Consider the following 24,193-nt stretch of genomic DNA (forward strand, 5'->3'; position numbering starts at 1 on the left):
CTGCCGTCTGGTGGTTTCTATTTTATCCTCACAAGAACTTCAAACACATCAAAGTACTCAGTCATAAAAAAAAACCAAAACAACATAAAATTGACTTTTTTGTTGAGCATGGCAATTCATTCAAAAGTAACACAAAATACTTTTATTTTAATCATTACAAAAAAAAACCTAAACACAAGAACACAATGGTACAAGTGAAAGCCCTCCCCTGAAAAACATTTTCTAACATTTGTTACAGTCGGCTTGAGCTCGGTTGGTAAAATAAGCAACAAATCCTTCACATTTAACAATGACACCAAATCAGTCACCCAAAATCAACAACATACAAATGGTGCAACACGTACACATTTGTCTTTATCGTAAACAAAGGTCAATAGAGTCATAAACCCGTATTTAAATATTTAAATTTACCTTATCCCAAGAAGAGTAAGATTTTAAAGTACTGCTAAAATCAATGCAGAAGAGAGAACATCATAGGTGTTCAAAAAACAACATGAACTGCCTCATCTGGAAAGATTTAATAAATATTTGCACCAGGACAATTCAAAGAATCAAAAATAAAAATAGAACAGACATTGAGGTTCCAGATATTCATTTGATTCGTTAAGAAATGGAAAAGAAAAATCTGAAAACCCCTCCCCAGAAACCCATACTAAAGGCTGAAATCAAGACCATGAAAATTTTTCAACAATCCAAGTAGAGATGCAGTGAAGATCCAGTGATGGTAGAGTGGTTGTTCTTAAATATCAAAATGTTCTTACAAAGATAAAAATAGCAAAAACATTTTTATTCTTTTATTTTGTTGCATTCCTTTCTTAATTTACATTTAGCTGGTTTTTAAGAAATTGTAGTTATAAGACATATTCCAGATCTAAAAAATGTAAACAGTTGCTACAATGCCAGGATTGTCATTTCAAAATGATTTCCATCTAATTTAATAAATTCTGTATAATCTAAGTGAAAACTCAAATCTTTAATGGCAAAAACAAATAAAGAAAACTTTGTCTTCAGTGAAACACAGTTGTTGTAGCATCATGCTTTGTATTTTTTCCCCCCTCAGCTTGGAGTTTCACAGCATCAAATCTCCAAATTCTAAAATATTTGCTAGGATGTTGACAATGAAAATATCATTGATGTAATTTTATCACAGTTTGAGTTCAAACTTATTCATAATAGAAAATTAAGTACATCAAGTTTTCTTTGTTTTCAGAAAGGCATGGTCTGATGAGAAGGCTTAGTTTATTATCATAGGTTGTGTGCATTAGCAAAAACTCTAAACATCATCGATCAAAAAGTGGAAGGCTGTTGATGTTTGGCTTTTTAAGGGCGCCGTTCTTCACTACATGGAAATTCATTTGGCAAGATTTACTTGGAGACTGGCACTTTATCCTGAAAAAACAAACAGAAAAAATGTTTACTCACACTTAATTGTATATTTTTGTTTGAAATAAAACAGATATCAGGTTAAATAATAAAGGAAAGACTGAGGGGGAAATTTAGTATTGCAATCGCCATTATTATTATTATTGTGACAATTAGGACGATCTAGAGGGATTTTTTTTAAAATGGAGAAATAGCAAGATGTTACAGTCAGAGATTTAAATACATGTATTGTAAACCTTTGTTCTCTTTATGACTTTGTTTATTTCTGGTATACAAAAAGTAGTGTTTGTGGTTAAAAAAAAAAGGTAAAAAATATAGAAAGTAAAATATTTGTAGTATGCATTAAATCTCGATGACTGGGGTGGATTAATTTTCTTGCCATTTCCATTCAACGTCGTTATTCGAAGTGTAACAGTCAAACGAAGGCCGGAAGTGATAAATTCTTGGTATGCAACTGAAAAGTATCTTAAACATGCTCTTACCCAACCACCTTGTTGAGCAACCCATGTACTGACACGACTGTTGAGGAAGGCAGTCATAGCGTTCTTCACTTTGTCTCTAAGAGCTGGAGAGTTCCTCTTCAAATAGAGCCCCAACGCCACTGATGCATGGATGAGCTGCAACTCTGGGGCTACATCTGTGCCCTCAGAGTAGCAAGATGCACACAGGGTCTCCACACTTTTCTCGAACACTGCAGTTACAGCCTGGGGAAATACAGTTCAGGTTACTGTGTTTCCAAGACTAAACAGAGAATGATTATGGTTTTTATCATCTACAAATAAAATGGAGTAGTAAAAGCTGATGGTGTCATGATTTATCATGCCAATAAAATATCCTAATCCAGAGATTTCACTCCGAGACAAATTGCTTAAAGCATAAATGCTTTTACGAAATTCTGCTATTGAGCTATAAAATGCTCTGCAGACATGGGATTATGAGAAACTAGCAACAAAAAAAAAAGTTAGAAAGTCCTCAGAGGTTTCCGCTTTTTAAAAGTCAAATTGTAACATCATAAATAAATACAGTACAATTCATAAAATAAATACATTAAGCTGATATATTATATCGGTTGGTACTTTTAGGATGATAACTAGTGAGTGTTTCATTCTTGTATTTAACTGCATCAAGGTAATAAGAGTCTGGAGACATTTAAACACATAAATGTAATGATAAAGTTAAAATGCTGCAAGTGCTCAATTAGGAATACATGGAATCACCATCATTGCAGGACTTAGGGGCCACATCTGTCTACAAATAGACAGAATTCATTGCAGTAAATATACTTCAATATGAATTAATATGTGTTGAAGAATACTCTGAAAACAGTGAAACTCATCTTTAACGTCACTGCAAAAGGTAATTTCCATAATCTTCCTTATTACTGGTTTCATGGCTAAAGTCAGTCAATGCCAAGGAAAATGAAAGGCACTCCTGGATTGGATATTTTGCAATCAGCAAGCAATATCATAACATAACGTAGCAATGCACCAGATGTTTCAGCTTCCCAAAAATTACTTCAGACTTGATCCAAGATCTGCAAAGAAGCATTTGTTCCCACAAATAGCTTGGAGTAATGTTACACAGAAAATTCCATAAATAGTGGAATCTGAAAATACTGAGGCACAAATAGGCAGGGCTCCACTGTATGGTCAAAGTACCCCTAACAAATATCATCTTAACACTAGAGGTGCACTGAGAATATGTCTATTGAGCAAAACTGACTAATTTTTAACCTAAATTGTGACTGACAAGGTGAAAAGCATGATAAACTTCTATGTCTTGACAATCAGTAAATGTGCCGCACTGACCATTGCTAGGTCATGCTGACCCCATAACTCTTCTGAGTGAAAGTTGTTGCTTTAGGCTGAATATTTAAAATAAAAAATAAAAATATTTATTAATAAAAATAAAAAAATAAAAATATTTATTTATATTTCCAGTATTAGAGAAGAGTTTGAAAGTAAGTGAGTGGAAGTGGCAACATGTAAGAAGCATTTTAAAAGGAAACTGTATTTTCTATGACAAGTCCAGGCATGCTCAGAGTGTAATAATCATAATCAAAGTGTCTGTTTTACAGTGACTATTTAAATCACCTCATGCAGATGATTGGTTTTCAGTAAAACCCTGTTAAGCAGCCATCAATTGAAATCTGGTGTGCTCAAGCAGGGACACGTCTAAAACATATAGAGTGGTGTGCCTTGAGGACTAGGGCTGGAAAACACTGCTGTAGATGAACTTGTCCGTGCAACGTCTAGTTTTAACACTGACAAATACCAAGACATGTACAAATTAGTGATGCTAAATAGAAGCAAAGACACTTTGTGTTTCAGAAAGATCATTCACATCTTTCTAAAGATTATTAAAAATGTACATAAGTAGGTTTGTTGCAGATGAGCCCACCTTTAAACTCTAATAGGCTCATAGTCATATATTGTGGTAACGTACCTCATCTGTAACTGCCTCGCCCAGCTTCTTTATTGCGCGATTGAAACCCAGGTCTTTGTTCAGAGCATCACCGATGGTTCTCAGCCTATCCGCAATTATGATTGGGTCAAAGTCGTCTTCTGAAAAGGAAAAAAAAAATGCAGTTAACAAACAGCTAAAATATGGTATGCTTTAAATTTCAGTGAAAACAACCAATCAGGCATAACATTATGACCACAGACAGGTGAATTAGTGAATTAACTCTGTTTCATGGCACTTGTTAATGAGTGGGATGCATTAGGAAGCACATTAGTATTTTGTCCACAATATTAATTTGATAGAAGAAGAAACAAATGAACAAAGTAAAGGTGTTAGCTGGACAATTGAATCAGAGCGTCTCCAGCAAGTAATTAAATTTTTTGCTTTACATGTTTGTATATTATGAGACAGACTGAGCTCCTCTGCCTTCTCCCACTGGTCCCAGTGCTAACTAGGACATCTGAAACACTGAGAGCACTGAGGAATGCGTTGTTTGGTCACAACAGCGTCACTACTCCACCTTCTTCAAGACGTCAGAAGAAAATTTCAAACTCTGATTTTCATACACTTTTTATAAAGTGGTATGATTTGGCCCCATTTTTAAAAACAAACTAGAAATTTTATGGATATTTGTACTGCACACTATCAAATAAACAGTTATTTGAAAAACAATAGTAGTCTTAATATGACCTTCAACTTAATCCTACAAAATGAGTGTTTAAGCTTTTTTCTGTTTTTGTAGAGACCCAAATGGAAGCACAAATACGAGCAAAAAATAAATTATGGATAATAGGACATTGCAAAAGACCTCGCAAAATAGTAAAGAATATAACAGTAATTTCCACATTGGGAAATTCAAGTTTATCAGCAGAAAATTGAGGGTATATGGAAGCACACAGATACACACACAAAAAATATTTAAAATAGACTAGAAAGTAAGGTAAAATACTATACAGAAAACTAAAAGAAAACTATAAATTTTTGAATAAATAGAATTTACACTTTCAGGTTATGCATGTGGTCATGACCTCATCCATAAATGTTCAGGGTTGGTTTTTTGACGAGCACAGTAACGATTTAATGTGGGTTTCCCTCCCAAATCCCAGACCATTCATATGTGGGGGGTCCTGCTTGGGAGCAGGTGGTCATAATGATGTCCGTGATCGGTGTAGGCTTCAGACTGCCAAAACAATACAGAGAAATTCCAACCATTTACCTTAAATGGTTGGAGTGAAACCATTTAGGATAAAATGGATAGAAAGCGAAATGATCCGTCAATGACGGAGCAAATTTTGTTCCGGGAAAAAAACGAAAGCAGCAGCGGTGACGGGTCACCAGAGGAAAACAAAAAACACTTACGTGATTCTACTACGCTGTCAGGTTCCACGTTTCCGTACAACCGATTGCATTCGCTGTCATCTTCATCTGCCAATAGATGAAAAACTACCAAGTCTGTCTGTACCTTTATATTAGGAGCCATTACCTGCCGGTATAGAGAAGTAAAAAAAGAAATAGCTTCACGGCGTACGCAGGCGCAGTTTGAAGAAGAGCTGGGCGGGACTCTTCTTTAGTGGAACCTCAGGATCTGTCAAGTTGCTGCAAGTCTGGGCGTCAACATGTAGCAACCCGGCCCATGAACCATTTTCACAATAAAACTAAGATCATGCCCCAACTTCGTGTAAATTTACAAAAATAAAACAGAATTAACATTTCTCTATGGTGACAAAATGCGTCACTACCATAACAAAAGGAATCTCCAGAAAAAAATACAAAACAGAACAAAAACAACCTAATCGTATTGATTTAAAAAATGCATATGTATCTCGTACTCAGACGAAAAGCAACGCTAAAACAGATCATCTTTAGAAAGCAATAAGAACTCAGTAGCTCTGTTATCCCTCACATAAAGTTGTGTGAAATGTCAAATGTGCTATAAAAGCTTATCTTATCTGCGCATTCAGACTAATATCAGACGGGAACGCCTTTAACATGTCGCTTTAAAGTTTAAACTCACATTATAGTTCAGATTGATACACTGTTCAAGGTTGAATGTAAAAAACCATTAAAAATGTTCTTTAAATGACGGATTTGTGTCCCTTAACCACATGGAAACTTTTTTCTATAACCCTGTTTCTGTAACAGTATCATTGTTTTAAATGAAAAAGTTGAGGGAATGGTGCGTGATTTTGGTTAATGTTGGGTAACGCTCAATGGTTACTTATTATTTCTCCTATTATTTTAATATTCAAATTATTTTATTATCATTTTTGTACAGCACTTTTTTAAAAGTGCTATATAAATAAATTTGACATTGTCATTAACACTGACATTAAAATAAGCCATGTAAAGTTTTGGATGTAATGTTGATTTTAATCAAACAAATGAAGTGGAATCTTTTTATTACATAAATAAGTTAAGGTTTTTTAGGTAAAAGTTTTTTTAAAAATATCTTAAATTGACATTTGGAATTGGCCAGCAAGGTATCCCACAGTATATTATGCCGCCACCAGCAGCAACTATAAACCACATTTTTGTCACAAAAATTTGTTTTAAGATGTTTAAGGTAAAACAGTAGATATAGCAAAGCTTCGTCTATGTAAATGAATCAAGAATGAGCCTACATTCATAACAATTCAGCTCTTATTAGTTATTTTTTGGCATGCATATTTGCATTCATAAAATTGCCCCATTGTGAGTGAGTTGTATGTTCAACACAGTCTCACTCCCGACTCGTCATATATTGACGCATGGGCAGGTTCCCTTAGCGTCACATGTTGACGCGTCGGGTACCCCCTTCGCGTCAATAATTGACGAGAAGGGTTCTCTCTTTGAATGCTGTACCGCTCCCTAAGCGTCCAGAACCGACGATCTAGGAACAAATAAGATAACACAATTCGTGCATAGCTGATGTATTTGTAGGTTCTTAACAATTTAGTTAATTTTACTTCTGTTTTAAAAGATCCTCCGGTTCTCTGAAGCCGCGATTTTAGCACCCGCTTCGGATGTTATCATCCCATAGAATGGCGATTATCAGTGGTTATCAGCCCCATTGAATGGCCTCAGTTGGTATATATATATATATATATATATATATATATATATATATATATATATATATATATATATATATATATATATATATATATATATATATATATATATATATATATATATATATATATATATATATATATATATATATATATATATATATATATATATATATATATATATATATAATGAAATTAAAAGGTATATTCTAGAGTTATGTAGTGTTATGAGTTGTCCAACCTCATAGCCTTCCACTAGGTGGCTGTATGTACATCTGTAGTTGCTTGCAATCTTATCAATAATGATAAGAAGAAGTTATCTTATAATTTTATTTTTAATTAAAAAAGTTAAAAATAAAAATACGGATGGATTTGCTCATATGATTATATGAAAATCTGTGTTTGTACCATATGAAAATGTTTAATATTTGTATTAGTAGTAATAATAATAAATTACGGATTGCACCCGACAAAACATTAGAGAAGAAGAAGAAGCTTACGTCATTCGACGCGACACTTTCCACGGTCGGAGCTGGTGAGTAGCCCCTGAATCTGTCAAATAAAAATGTAGTAAAAAAACCCTCAAAAGACCGAAAGTCTACATTTATAAATCTGCTGACGGTAGTTCTATGAGTTAATGTTAGCGAGTATGTGGCACAGCATGTGTTTGTACAGATTTAGACACGTTTTAACCCTACTTGGTAGCAAAAAAGGCTACTTTAGCTCGCTAAAGTAGCCTTTAAAAGCCAGTCAGGTTCAATAGCTGTCCTTCATACCTTTAATAACAATGTGCTAAAATTTTGTTTCATATATCTTAAAAAACCGTATACTTTTCAGTATACTAGTTTATATCAGTATATTGATTTAATGTTAGGATTCTGTCATACAGTTCATTACATTTCATCGTTTCCCACAGTGTATTATAAACCCTGAGGCCATCATTCTTTATTTGTTGCCCCACCAGGCTAAGCATTGTTTATTTATTTAAGTCTTTGTAAAACGTTTGCATTTTCTGTGACTTTATAGTTATTGTTCATGCTAATTATACAAGCTATGCCAATATAAAGTCTTTGTTTTCATTTTTAGATCCGGATCACATACACAGGAGTCACTCATTGAAGATGAATCACAGTAAGTGACAGAAATTTGTACTCTTCTATATTGGAACAACAGTTCTCGCCTCAAGTAAAGAAACTGTGCGTTGTTTTCTTGTTGTTGTAGTGGTTAGGCTGGACAGGGATCTTCGAATAATTGAGAGACACCATGGTGTAAAACGAAGGTGGCTCCCTTCGGATGGCATTTTCCAGAGAACACTGAGAGATGTTGACCAGGAACTTAGAGGTCAGCTGATACGACGAGCACAAAATGAAGCAAGGGAGAGGGCCACTCTTCTCAACCTGAAAAGAAGATGTAATGGTAACACTACTTCTTCTCTTGACTGTATGGTCATTAGCAAAATTGAAGCTCAAAGGTCTTGTGGTAAACCTAAATTTAATCTTTATGTTATCCCTGCACCATGCATATGTTCACTCTAGGTACTTAAGCGTCTTTATGCAGTGTAAGAAGTGACTGGTTTATTCAACTTGTCCTTTGTCATGGGTATGTGCTTTTGATGTGTATGGTTATTTATCTTTGGTGTATGAATATGTTTCTTGGGTGTATCCTGTCTTTCACCAATGCCCGTTGTAAATAGGCACAGATAAGTGAGTATTGTAATACATCCATTTTCTAATGGACATTCAATGATCTTATACATTATGGCAGATATTGAGTCACTGTAAGAACTATCAGTCTTTATATTCTGAGGATAACTTTTTTAAGAGTACAATTAAAATATCATTCAATTATTGGCAGTAATAGATTTTGACCTACAAACTGAGATTTCCTTATGCGAACTTTAGTGTCATGTTGAATATCTTGTGTAGAATTGGCTGCCACTACTTGTGTTCACAACATCCAAATTGAGATAAACACTATTTCAGATGTCAACCTTTTATTATGTTTAACATACTTCCATAAATGACTACTGTATCATGTTTTCATATTGTGCTGATTGTATTATTTTTACTAGTATTTATATTTCTTCTTTCTTTACAGATGGACAGGGAGTTGTTATAAGGCTGTCCAAGCAAGTGAATGCCTGTAACAGGAAACTGAAGAAGATTGTTACAGAGTACAATAATCTGCAGTGGCCTCCACAAACTGGCATCTTTCCATCACATTTAGAATTTTGAGAATTGTGTGATGCCTCCTCCCAGCTGTACACATTGTTTGATGAAGAAGTGAGTAGAATTGATCTAAAGGTTTTATTCAACTTTCTACATGCTGTTATTCACTTTATGTTGCTACTACATTTAACAAGGTTCCACTTGCAATTGTTCTCTTATTTTAAAGATTGAAGATCGTGGTGTTGTTCCAAAGAAAAAGTCGAGCAATAGAAGCCCTGCATTTGAAGACTAGAGCAACTGAAGAAAAGCTTCTACTTAAGAGAGAGATGAACACTGTCATTCTTCACCTTCATCAACAACATGGACATTTAAGTTCAGCTATAAATGATACTGCAGATCCTGGTTCAAAAGCTGCACTTCATCAAAACATTATCATGTTAGAAAAGAAAATGTACAGTGCAATGAACATGTTCAAGAGGTTTATCGAAGTTGGTGCCCCTCCTCCAAATCATCACCTACCAGAGTTTAACTCTTATTCTCAAGCACTTATGTCTCCAGATCTATATTACATAGACTATGATGAAAGCATTGACGATGGAGAGGATGAAGCAGATGATGACGACAATGTTGACGAAGGAGAGAACAGCATAGATTGTGAATCATCTTCATGATTTATGGCCACTTACTGTTCTATGTGAAGAGCACATATTCCAGTATAAAAAGTTCATTGATGATTTTCATATAAGCTTTTTGTTCTAACATCTCAGTTTATTGTTTTTGATATTGTTGAGACATATCTGTTTTTTAAGTCAAGCTATATATAATCAAGGGCATTTTAATTTTACTCATTACAGCTTTGTAGTCTTTTTCACATTTATTAATGTTCTTGTTCAGTATGACATTGTTAATGACTAAACTTTATTTACAGTTTGAATTTAACTCTTAATCTTGAGATGCTGCATAATCTGCTTTACATAATATCTTTAAATTTGAGCACAACAATGAAATAACTAAAACGTAGTGGACAAATATTTTGTGATGTTGATATTTGAGAAATATTTGACTGTTATCCAAGAATTACATTATTTTGAAGGGCACTACTCTGTATTAAAAATTCATTAAGAGCTATGTCAGTGTTTCTGTGATATTTCAGACAGATTTCAAAACTTACAATATGGACTATTTGTAGCCTGTGTAGGGACTTACAAACTGGATGATTTGATTTACCTTCCTGGTTTTAGTAAGAATGCCAGCAGCACCATAATGTATCATCTGCAGTTGGATGATTGACTACTTTTTTAGGAGACCCCTCACACCAGCATCCAGGTTGAGTGTTTGGTGTCTTAAGCGCTCCTTCCACTGCTCCACCACTCAGATGGCTGCACAGACTAGTGAGAATTATCTTACTGTTAGATTTGCATTTAGTTTTGCAACTGTAAGGACATGTACATTCCTGGTTGTTTAAAATGTTATAGAGCAGTTAATATTAGTGTTGATGTTTGCGTTTTTCTGGAGGGCAACACGAATATTGACATCCTTCACACCAGATATTACATTAAAATTTAAGCACACAGCAGGACGGATCAGGCAGGAATATAAAGACAGAGAGTCTGAATAACACCAACTGTATGTCAGAAAATTCTGACATGTAGTCTTATGTGATTTGTCTCTGCTTACATAAAAAAAATATATGGGCCACTATGGAAAATGGTGACAAACCATTTTGGGACCAAAATGTCTGCCCTCTTTTTTCCCTTATGGGGCCCACCTAGGTATGCCGGCTGGGGCATCATGACATAACTGTTTGTAACCTACCTGAGAAAGCGGCAACATACAGTCATATGAAAAAGTTTGGGCACCCCTATTAATCTTAATCGTTTTTATGTATAAATATTTGGGTGTTTGCAAAAGCTACTTCAGTTTGATATATCTAATGGACACAGTAATATTTCAGTATTGAAATGAGGTTTATTGGACTAACAGAAAATGTACAGTATGCATTAACAGAAAATTTGACAGGTGCAAAAATATGGGCACCTCAACAGAAAAGTGACATTAATATTTATTAGATCAGCCTTTTGCAAAAATAACAGCCTGTAGTAACTTCCTGTAGCTTTTAATAAGTTCTTTGATCCTGTATGAAGGTATTTTTGACCATTCCTCTTTACAAAACAATTCCAGTTGAGTTAAGTGTGATGGTTTCCGAGCATGGACAGCCCGCTTCAAATCATCCCAGATGTTCAATGATATTCAGGTCTGGACTGGGATGGCCATCCAGAACATTGCAATTGTTCCTCTGCATGAATGCCTGAGTAGATTTGGAGCGGTGTTTTGGATCATTGTCTTGCTGAAATATCCATCCCCGGCATAACTTAAACTTTGTATCAGCTTCTTGAACATTATTCTCAAGAATCTGTTGATATTGAGTGGAATCCATGTGAACCTCAACTTTAACAAGATTCCCAGTACCAGCATTGGCCACACAACCCCAAAGCATGATGGAACCTCCACCAAATTTTACAGTGGGTAGCAAGTGTTTTCTTGGAATGCTGTTTTTTGTTTGTTTTTTCCCCGCCATGCATAATGCCTTTTTTATGACCAAACAACTCAATCTTTGTTTCTTCAGTCCACAGGACCTTATTCCAAAATGAAGCTGGCTCGTCCAAATGTGCTTTTGCAGACCTCAAGCGGCTCTGTTTGAGGCGTAATTGCTGAAAAGGCTTCTTTTGCATCACTCTCCCATACAGCGTCTCCTTGTTAACACATACTATCTGTAATAGTGCAGCTAAACTAAATATGAGAAAAAAGTGAAGCCCTGATCATAGTTTAATACACTACAATTACACTCTCAATGACCATATACATTACTTTATAACATCCTCGCACTTACAACTCACAAGGTCTTATTGTCGCGGCAAACGTTCAATGTTTGAAATGGAATGCGCCCCATCATTGACACACGGGGCCTTATTGTCGCGGCAAACGTTCAATGTTTGAAATGGAATGCGCCCCATCATTGACACACGGGGCGATGTCATGATTAAACTCACCAGTCTGAGTGGGTAGCAAATTCTGTTAAAGTAAGTAAATCACATTTTCCAGTCATAAACTGAACTTATCAGACAGAATGAAATCCTAATGTCAAATCGTATTAATAGTTTTCATTAAGCGGCAAAAAGTGTGTAACTGGTCACGTGGCGTGTCACCCATTGATAACCAATAGTAACATGTGACGTTGTGGAACTACTGCATCCCACAATGGAATCTTCTCCAGCTGTGTCCTATCAACATGCCTGTCCCAACGATTTCGCGAAGGAGAAAGTGCCTTTACCTGAACGTGTCGTCTTCTAACCTGGTCAATTTGTTTATTTAAAAGGAAAGATCTTACTCATTTTTTTGCTAAAGGGTATTATTTGTTAGTGATGGGCAAATGAAGCCTCATGAAGCAATGAAGCTTCCGCCCCATTGCTTTGCCCAAAAGTTCATTACTCGATGCTTCATTCATTTCTCACTAGTGACATCTGCTGGTGAAGCTGTGACAGCCTTGTCACTCAGACAGACATATTTAAAAACAATTAGTAAATGCAATATTGTCACAAAGTTTTTGTCAAACTCACGTTTAGTAACAGGAGAGTCAATTAAATCCTATTTAACTAATCGTTTTTAGTTATTAAAATTATTTGTTGCCAATCCTAATGGCTGTTTTCTTCTGTCATTGACTGATTTAACAGTAGACATTTGTTTTGGTGTACTTGGAGTGCAGTGCTTGTTGGGGCAGACAGTTTTCTTCGAGTTTTGATTTGCCTCCTGAAAAACTTTCTATTGGCTCTCTGATCTGATCCCTTATATTTTTACTCATAAGCCAGAATTTTACTCATCCAACAGCTTTAAGTCTGTTTCTGCTGTGCAAGACTGATATATTTTTGCAGAACAAAGAAATAGTGGAAATTTCAAGAAGGTGAAAATTTTAGAGGTGAAGGGTTTAATTATTGTTATTTAAGAATCTTGTGAGTGAATCATCTCAAGTATTCCCAGATGTCAGATTTTTTTCTTCTTGCTGGCTCCTTTTCAATCAAGTTTATTTGTGTAGCACATTTCAGCAACAATGCAGTGTCAAAATGGTTTACATAATAAAAACACATAAATATAAAGTCATAAAATATGCCACAATCAACCATTGAGAAAACTGGTAACAAACATTACACTTTGATGAGTGTCATCATCAAAATCATTAATACACATGAACTATAAAAGGTTCCTTTTATTTCGGCCACTTATGAAGACAAATGCTCCACTCATGCGATCAAGCAGCGACTCATCACGCTTTTATTTTGAAAACCGACACGCAAAATGAAGCAGTCACGTGACCCATGCAATGCGAGGCCTCGTTTATTGCCAGTCACGTGGTTTTCAGCAAGACGACACAAGCCTCGAAGCGGGGCTTCATTGACACGCCCCCTCATTACTCGGTACAAGCCTCGAAGCCTGGCTTCAGATAGCCCATCACTATTATTTGTGCTACCATGTGGAAATTTTTGAAGTGCAACAGTAATTAGTTCAGCTAACATGCTCACTGATGTGTTTGTTTGATACCCAAATGTTTGTTACTATTTAAAGCACTCACATTTGACAGAATATCTTTCAATACAAAAGCTTTTATTGATGCATTATACATTTATCAATTGTTTAAGACAAACTACAGGAAATGCTAACATTGACAGCTTTCGGATAAACAAATGTCACAACTGTGACCAAATTAGAAGTGTCTTTTTTGCAGTCCCAGTGATACATAATACATTTTGAAAAAAACATGTTTAATGACAGATAGCACAACACAAAAATACATCTCCAATAAAAGCTTGTTTTACAATTTTGCTGAAAACAGAAGTGAATGATTTCACAGACCTGAAGATGTTGCACAATGGAGATCCATGGCTATAAAAAACCAAAAACTACTTATATCATATGTTAGACACTATCTTCGAACATACAGATTTGAACATTTTGGACAGTGAGACACCATGTCATTATTCCAGCAAAGAACCAAGTAGTACTATAAGACAATTTTTCAACATGTTAATGTTTCACCTTCGCTCTGAAAGACTTAATATCTGCCGTAATGTATAAGATCATTGAATGTCCATTAGAAAATGGATGTATTACAATACTCACTTATCTGTGCCTATTTACAACGGGCATTGGTGAAAGACAGGATACACCCAAGAAACATATTCATACACCAAAGATAAATAACCATACACATCAAAAGCACATACCCATGACAAAGGACAAGTTGGAATAAACCAGTCACTTCTTACACTGCATAAAGACGCTTAAGTTGTTTTTAACTTGTTTTGTACAAGCACTTTGAATTGTCCTTGGCTGAAAGGTGCTATATAAATAAAGTTGCCTTGCCTTGCCTTAAGTACCTAGAGTGAACATATGCATGGTGCAGGGATAACATAAAGATTAAATTTAGGTTTACCACAAGACCTTTGAGCTTCAATTTTGCTAATGACCATACAGTCAAGAGAAGAAGTAGTGTTACCATTACATCTTCTTTTCAGGTTGAGAAGAGTGGCCCTCTCCCTTGCTTCATTTTGTGCTCGTCGTATCAGCTGACCTCTAAGTTCCTGGTCAACATCTCTCAGTGTTCTCTGGAAAATGCCATCCGAAGGGAGCCACCTTCGTTTTACACCATGGTGTCTCTCAATTATTCGAAGATCCCTGTCCAGCCTAACCACTACAACAACAAGAAAACAACGCACAGTTTCTTTACTTGAGGCGAGAACTGTTGTTCCAATATAGAAGAGTACAAATTTCTGTCACTTACTGTGATTCATCTTCAATGAGTGACTCCTGTGTATGTGATCCGGATCTAAAATGAAAACAAAGACTTTATATTGGCATAGCTTGTATAATTAGCATGAACAATAACTATAAAGTCACAGAAAATGCAAACGTTTTACAAAGACTTAAATAAATAAACAATGCTTAGCCTGGTGGGGCAACAAATAAAGAATGATGGCCTCAGGGTTTATAATACACTGTGGGAAACGATGAAATGTAATGAACTGTATGACAGAATCCTAACATTAAATCAATATACTGATATAAACTAGTATACTGAAAAGTATACGGTTTTTTAAGATATATGAAACAAAATTTTAGCACATTGTTATTAAAGGTATGAAGGACAGCTATTGAACCTGACTGGCTTTTAAATGGCTACTTTAGCGAGCTAAAGTAGCCTTTTTTGCTACCAAGTAGGGTTAAAACGTGTCTAAATCTGTACAAACACATGCTGTGCCACATACTCGCTAACATTAACTCATAGAACTACCGTCAGCAGATTTATAAATGTAGACTTTCGGTCTTTTGAGGGTTTTTTTACTACATTTTTATTTGACAGATTCAGGGGCTACTCACCAGCTCCGACCGTGGAAAGTGTCGCGTCGAATGACGTAAGCTTCTTCTTCTTCTCTAATGTTTTGTCGGGTGCAATCCGTAATTTATTATTATTACTACTAATACAAATATTAAACATTTTCATATGGTACAAACACAGATTTTCATATAATCATATGAGCAAATCCATCCGTATTTTTATTTTTAACTTTTTTAATTAAAAATAAAATTATAAGATAACTTCTTCTTATCATTATTGATAAGATTGCAAGCAACTACAGATGTACATACAGCCACCTAGTGGAAGGCTATGAGGTTGGACAACTCATAACACTACATAACTCTAGAATATACCTTTTAATTTCATTATATATATATATATATATATATATATATATATATATATATATATATATATATATATATATATATATATATATATATATATATATATATATATATATATATATATATATATATATATATATATATATATATATATATATATATATACCAACTGAGGCCATTCAATGGGGCTGATAACCACTGATAATCGCCATTCTATGGGATGATAACATCCGAAGCGGGTGCTAAAATCGCGGCTTCAGAGAACCGGAGGATCTTTTAAAACAGAAGTAAAATTAACTAAATTGTTAAGAACCTACAAATACATCAGCTATGCACGAATTGTGTTATCTTATTTGTTCCTAGATCGTCGGTTCTGGACGCTTAGGGAGCGGTACAGCATTCAAAGAGAGAACCCTTCTCGTCAATTATTGACGCGAAGGGGGTACCCGACGCGTCAACATGTGACGCTAAGGGAACCTGCCCATGCGTCAATATATGACGAGTCGGGAGTGAGACTGTGTTGGTATGTTCATCTTCATGACCACCTGCTCTGTCTGAAGATGCAGCCCATCGGCAGTCTGTTCAATTCTCTGGGACACTCACAAAAACAGATTTTGTTTGTTGTGCTGAAAAAAAGTGAGCAAACTATTATTGATTTCTATATTATTTGTCAAGGCAGAGAAAGAAGAAAAAAACAGTCAAGTAATTTCTTTTTTTTTTGACACATGTGGTTTCAAGTTCAAAAAAGTGGCTTCAGAAGGTTTTGGGGTTAAAACATACAAAAAAAAAGAAAAAAAAAGCTTTGGGTGTCATTTAAATAATTGCAGTCTGTTCAAATTTATTAAGTTAACTTAAGTTACTAAAATTGTAGAAGCTAATGTAACTGTTTAGTTTAATAGCTTTATCTTATGATGCTACAATCGCTTTGTGTACCTTCGGTGAAAAGTTTTTTCACAGTGAGTGGATTTTAATTTAAATTTTATTAAAAATTAATTTTTTTAATTTTTTATAAAAAATTAAAATGGCAGATCGTTTTAATATTTTCTGGACTTCCAAGGAGAGGTAAAGCAATGCTCTGTTACCTGCTAGTGTCAGACGTGGGTCAACAAACTCAGTTGAGGATTAACAGAAAATCATTAGTTCAACCCCACCGCAGTTTCTCTTTACCCATCATGAACTTTGTCACTTGTGAAATGTGATGCAACATTTCTGTAATGATGATTCACTAAATAAAATGAAGACACTGTTTTGTTCTTTCTCAATGTCAACTTGTAAAAATAGTACATGTTGACTATTTTATCTAGATTACACAACAGGGCATTGCATCTGATTGATTTTTAAAAGCGTTCATTTTTTACTTTAAACTTCTATCTACTTAATATTTTAGTTTGGTGATGTGGTAAGGTACATGAGGTAGATCTGGACATCCATTTTAGTTAATGTTAAATACAATTGTATAACTGCACAAAGATCAAAATGCTATGCTGTTTATGCCCAGAAGATGGCGACTTCTCCCTTACTGACAAGATCTGCTTGGAAATGCCCCACCCTGCTGCAAGCACAAATCCACTGTGACTGACGATGAAATACAGTTTTTAATATAAATTCTAACCTGTTTTTCTGCTTCATTCTCTTTATTCACAATGTATCAGCATGTTTATGTCTGCACTGCTTATTGTAGAGATTTTACTGTTTGAACAACAGGGGTTTTCTGCATTGAAAGAAATTTGGCTCATTTGCACAGTTGCCTAGCAAAAGTACAAATAAACCAAGAACATTGTGTCATGCTACAGACTCAGATGTTAAATTGATTTAGCAAGACTTTATGTGAAAAATCAATAAACAAAGATTTGGTTTTGAAATGTGTTACAATTAAATCTCCAAAAAGTGTGCTGTTCATTTATGGTCATTCATCTTACGCTGACAGTCCATAAAAATCCAAATAAGTTTAGGTTCAGAAGTCATATAATTTGTAAGTTACTGTCCACTCGGCAGTAATTTGAACTTTACGTAAAAATATTTATTTTAAGATGGATCTATCACAGGCTTTTCTAAAAACATTAGTGAATGAACAGCATCCTGAAGACAACGGGACACAGGAGACGGGCCAGGGATAGTTGTAGAGAGCTCAGTTTAATCATACCACTTGAAAAAAGAAAGAGTTTGTGACAACTGTATGTCATGCTGCAATTTTGTAAAGGACTTAAGTGCAAAGTCCCTCTAAGTATAAAATTTAATAAAAGGGAAAACTTACAAGAAAATTGCTGGTCAACGAGTTCAGACAGAATAACTGAAGAATCCAGCAATGAATAATGAAAACCAGTTTAAATACTGAGGCAGTGGTGAAAATGACAAAGGAACCAGATGAGCTAATCAGAGTTGAAAAGGAGCAGCTATAGCAGAATACAAGAAGAGAGACTGAGGGAGACAGACTAATTAACACAAAGGACTTGACTGGAGACTGAAAGAAACTCCAAACTAAGGGGGAAACAATAAACACTGAGATGAACACTCTAGGGCGGGGGTGCCCAAAGTCGGTCCTCGAGGGCCGCCATCCTCCATCCTGCATGTTCTAGTTCTCTCCCTGGTTCTTCTTTGTCTTCTTCTTCTCTAGCGTTTTCTGGCAGTTTACGCCAGAAAACTTTGTGTATTACCGCCATCAACTGGATGGGGATGTAATTCAGAAATTAATTTTTCCTATATATCTCCAAATCTTAAAATAACTAAATTATATACATCTCTCCCTGGTTAAACGCACCTAGATCAAATGATGGCTCGTTAAAAGGCCTAAGAAGAACATTGACATGTTGAAAAGGTTATTGGTACCACCAGGGAGAGAACTAAAACGTGCAGGATGCCGGCCCGCGAGGACCGGCTTTGGGGACCTCTGGGTCATATCTTTGCAAACATACCTGATGAACAAAGAGCATGTTTAATCAAATATGTGCCAAGAAGCCCATGTTATCTGTAGAGGAAATGCAGAGACCCACAGCCCAGGTAGGAAAATCTCTTAACGAAGCACAACTATTATTATTGTTACTACTATTGTTACTAATACCGTTATTATAGGTTCTCTGGACAGGGATTTGGAAACATGAAACAAAAAAGGCTAGAAATGCTACAAAAGACTTGAGACTGGAGTAGAGACTTTGAACAGCTAGGATCAAAGTATGCTCATGTGTTATTGTGTATTCTTGTGGTAAGATTTGAGACAAATAATTTTATGCTCCCCATTAAATCCAATTCTATCTTGTTTGTTTGAACACACATTCTTTTTTGCCACTCTTAATTCATCCCACACATAGCATTCCTTTCTAACATGTTGAATGTTGTGTTAATCTTCTGTCACCTGTGACAGGATTTAACTACAATGATAAACACTGAAAGGTCCATTGAGAATCATTTTAATTACACTAAATTTATTGACTAATTAAATTAATGTGCCATAAAGGACAAAACGATAATACTTGTTACAGCCAGTGAATGTGTGATTAAAAGACAATGTTTCCCTACTGATCCCTTAACTGGCCTCTAATTATCAGGATCAGGATAATTCACAGAAATGTATGTTGTGGTCTGAAATAATTTGATCTTTCAAAACACAACGGCTGTGTATGTAAAGCACTTGATTTAAATGCTAAGGATAAACTAACGACAACTGCAGCTGCATCATCTTTAATTTGCAGTTGATAACAAAATGCAAAGTATTGGTCATAATGTACCGATGTAAATTCTCCACAGGACAGTAATAAAAGACATAATGAAACATAATGATTATCATTATACATTATTATAACAGATAATGATGTGCTGAAGGTGGAGTGTGAGAAAGAGTGCAAACTTCTTAAAGAGACAAAGGCCCAATGTCAAGTTATGCTTGACACATACAGCATTTTTAGAACAACTGAAGGTAAACTGCGCTATAAAATGGAAATACATACCTTGAAAATACAAAATACCGTCCCTTTAACATGGTATTTTGAGCATTCAAAATGTCCACGAGGGACAGGGAGTTGAAGCTTGACGACAGATGGTCTTCCAAAAGGACAGTGGTACACATCACACAACCAAATTAGTTACAATGTGACTAAAAGAAATCAAACTTAAGGTTTTCTAAATGCTTTCTAAATGCTTCTAGAAAATATATGGCTAGAACTGAAAATGTGTGTGTCTGTGATCAAAGCAGTCTACAAACCCAATCTTGTTAATCCAGTTAAGTCCAGAGGAATGGGACAAGAGAAGCTTGTGTGAGAAAACCCAAAACATTTGATCCAATCCATTCAGTTTAATATGCAGTTCTGTCAAATACTAAACAAATGAGTGTAAACTTCTGAATTTGAAATGAAAAACAAAATATAACAAAATCTCTCAAACATTATCAATAATCCCAAATGACCAAAAAAAAAGAAGATAAAGTTTTATCTCATTGAATAAAAAATGGCTACATGTCTTTTTCTACAGCAGCATCTTAGCAAATAATAATAATAATAAAAAATCCCCAGTTTGTGGCTGAAATGTGACAAAAAAAAAAAAAAAAAAAGAAACTTGTACATGTACCATTGCAAACTATAATATTGCACCACAAATTATTTTTTTCCCCACTTTTTAATCAACATAAATATTAAGGTTTGATCCCTATGTATATTTATGAGCTGAAGAGGTTTCCCACCAGGTTGTTGCTTTTGGTTTGGGAAATTTTGGATTTCTTTGCTGAGAAGAAAGGCTGCTGGAGGAGGAGGATATTGGATGTGCACACAGCAACATATTTTATAATTATAACAGCAACCTTCAGAGACACACTGATGGATTTCCATTTTAATCTTAGGTTTGTTGCCAGTATTTTCCTGGAGTCATTTTTTTCTACAAACAACCAGCTAAGATTTGTATAAGCGCAATCAGTTCCTCGTTACTGTTGAGCTAATGACTGTAGGCATGTATGAATTGTAGAGTTCCTTTTGATAAAAATACATAATTTCAAACTCGGCATTGAACTGAAGTCACATGAGTTACTCAGTGAGGGAGTTTTAAAGTTTTAAGGAACTTTTTGGCTTCCAGGTTTCAGCTGAATATCGACAGAGACTGTGACCTCTCTGCCACCTCCCATGTATTATCTGTTTTATGATTTGTTTGCCTGCTGTGCTTGGAGCATGATTTAAGGGGAGGTGGGAGGTGGTGTGAGGAAAATAAAATCCTTTGCCCTTTTTGTTTAAGAGTAAGTGCACTTTTCAAATGGCATATTAGAACTATTGACCTTTTATGTTGGTGAAATTTGTCGATTGTTTTCTTTTTTAAATGCATTTTTTACTTTTCCTCTGCTTGTTTTTTTTCTCAAGTTGTTGTCCATTATTTAAATTATTGGCAATCCTTGAGGAAAATTAAAGGGGTTTGAATATCTCTGCAAAAATGCTTACTCATTTTATTGTCTCTTTTAAAGTTAAATAAAAAGATTTAATCTTTCTTTAAATCAAGTTCCTAACGACTATCTGATTAACCCTCAGGCTGATTAAAGTTACCCAGTGGTTTCACAACAATGCAGTGATTGCTTTAGTGCAAGATATTATCTTGGATGACTAAAACTCTCTTTCCAAATGTGGAAAGCTACAAGCGATTAGTGCAAATGCGAAAAGCAGCACCGGCTCATCATTGCAGCAGAAAATGAGAAAACTAAGTTTCAAAATGAAATGAGCTCCAAGAGTGTCAGAAGAATTACATGGAAATTATGAACATATTCTCCTATAATGCACTTAGAGAGAAACCTGTGACAACTAAGATGTTGTTTGTGAAAGTAATGGGAGAATAAAACTACTTTGGTAATAATACAACCAGCTTTTTCTGCATTTAGTGCAACAACCCAGAGCCTGCCAGTCAAACTGAAAACATTTGGGCATCGAGAATAACACTGTAAGATTCTTTAGTGCACTCATTAAATATGCAATTTGCAAGAAAAATGGAACAAATCTAAATGTACGAAGAAAGCAATTGAAACCACAGGCATTAGAATTACAAGGTTATAGCTCTAAATGAATTCTTTCTGCTTGACAGAAGCTATTGCATGGAAGTACTGTATTCCTTCCTATGTAACCTATTTATCAGCAATTGTTTTGAGACTGTGGCAAAATTGATACATGGCATAAAATCCTATAGGAAATGTAAATCTATGCTGATTTTAAAACTGACAATGATTAGATTATAGCATGCGACTGCCACATAGTGCTGTGTGAAATTCTGCATTCGCACCTCCCCCCTTCCACTGATTTACCTTTTTATCAAGTAAAACCTTTCTTATTCTGCTTTTGGTTTTGTTTACTTCCCCCTTTCCCTTGTCACACCTGCATAAATTGAGTTATTTTATGGTTCACTTTACAGTTTTATTCAGACATCTACTGGCAGTCGCTATGGGCTTGAATGTCATAATCATTTTGAATGAGACGTTTTGAAAGGTAATTTCTTCCGTGTGGAAGGATTATAGAACACACAACTTCAATGATTAAAATAATAACTGAGCTCATCGGTATGAATTCATTGTATGTTTTCTCCAGTTTTCACAGTGTTATCTAGGAAGGCTTTGAAATGTTCATACATGCCAATAGCATTTGGTCACTCATTCCTTTGCAAAGTGGGCCTTTTGCAACTTGCACCTTCACCACATGCTCTTTTACGTCAGTCAAAAAGCTCCTGGTATAAATATATCTGGATATTGGACATAACAATTATAGAAGAAATGATACTTCTTTTACATTTACTGATTTCTTGTCACAGACACATTTTGGGGCGTAGTGCACAGGAACTGAATAACATTGAGGTCAAGTGCATTCCAGAGACATCCCAGGGTTTTCAAAGAAGGTCTTAGCTGATCCCATTAACAAAAATATTAATGAAGGATAAATAATAGCTAAACATGAACTTCAGAACTTTACTTAATGTATAAAATAGACTAAAATAAACTGATAAGCATTTGTCGAGCTTTATTTTGAGCTCTAAGACAAGACTGATTTGGAGTCTTCTGTTTCAGATCTGGCCTTCCATTGATTTTGAATTAGGAAAGCAATGAGCCAATCAGAAGTTATTGTAAGCAGTTAAAAGACAAACCTTGTTTACTTCGGGGTTTTCTGTCTCTTGTCCAAATATCGGTAGTCTTAAAATGGATATCAACATAAATTCTAATCGGTGGTTTGATCAGCAAACCCCATTTAAATTTACGGTTATCGTTAAACTGTTGTCAAACACAATTTCTCTCAGCTGGTAAATAATTTACTTGCTCCAGATTTTGTTCACGCTTGTATGAATCACTGAGTAGAAAACAAAGCTAGAGGCACAAATTAAATTTTCTCGTAAGGGAAAAAAAATAAATAAATGTTTACTTCAGCTGCACATCTGTGTGATCAGCCCCCCCATCTGAAGAGTTCACTGCCAAGTCATATATCAGAATTTGTTGGCAATGAAGAGATAACTTGCCTCTCTGCTTCTGAGATCACAGACTCATCTGTGTGAGAACACAGAACGCAGAACGTGAGAACGCAAAGACAACAGCAGCAACAGAGAATACAGAACTGCCTCTGTCTGATTATGGAAAGAATGTTAACAGATGCCCACCATGGGAAGAAACAAGAGAAGGAGCCAAAAGTCATTGCCAAGAATTTTGACAGTGACACAAAAGTTTTACACATTTAACACTTTTCAGATTTTCTTTTTCTGAAAGTCTTATTTAAATCAAGGAAAAGCATACATAGCCAAAAATCCACCCAACAAACATCTGAACAGTTTATCTTAAAGTTAAACTTCTTGTTTATACATAAGCTTCAAAAAGTTACTCTGTTGATCCCATTCTTTGTTATGAGAATTGTGAGAATGGGTGTGAAGCAACCCAACACATGGACTGCGTCAGAATACTTTCCTGTTCACACAAGGACTCAGGATAATTCTCAGCATGTACAGACCAAAGCAACACAGAGCTGCAGAGTGGAGCAGCTGGTAGCACTGACGCTCCACAGCGACAACATCCTGAGTTTTGAATACTATCCTCTCTGCTCCTTGCCACAGTCCAACATCATTACTGGTAGATTAATCAGTCTTTCTAAAATACTGCTGGGAATAGTATGAATATATGTGCATGGTTGTCTGTCCTGTGATAGACTGGTGACCTTTTTCAGTGCAAGGTAAGTTTATTTACATGGCAGTTTTCTGCAACAAGTCAATGCAAAGTGTAAAGTGATCGTAGCCGTTTGAGATAGACAGTGATAGACCACCAAAACATATAAGGTGCAAAAAAAGAATAAGATAATAAAAAAGAATTAGACAATAATTTGCAATAAATTAATAAAAATATGGTTTGTATCTATATTCACCCTGCACCACTAAATACTGACCAGCCAT

At 35.2% G+C, this 24,193-nt stretch overlaps 1 long non-coding RNA gene across 1 annotated transcript; it reads right to left on the reverse strand.

The window, feature by feature from the left end:
* Positions 1-14,402: 14,402 nt before the first annotated feature.
* Positions 14,403-15,590, reverse strand: LOC122833946. Its single transcript, XR_006371088.1, has 3 exons — positions 15,494-15,590; positions 14,898-14,942; positions 14,403-14,807 (listed from the first exon to the last, which is right to left on the reverse strand). It is a non-coding gene; the product is annotated as an uncharacterized LOC122833946 (long non-coding RNA).
* Between the last annotated feature and the right edge of the window lie 8,603 nt (positions 15,591-24,193).

Source organism: Gambusia affinis, linkage group LG07 (genome assembly GCF_019740435.1).
Source record: "Gambusia affinis linkage group LG07, SWU_Gaff_1.0, whole genome shotgun sequence".
Classification (NCBI taxonomy): Eukaryota; Metazoa; Chordata; class Actinopteri; order Cyprinodontiformes; family Poeciliidae; genus Gambusia; species Gambusia affinis.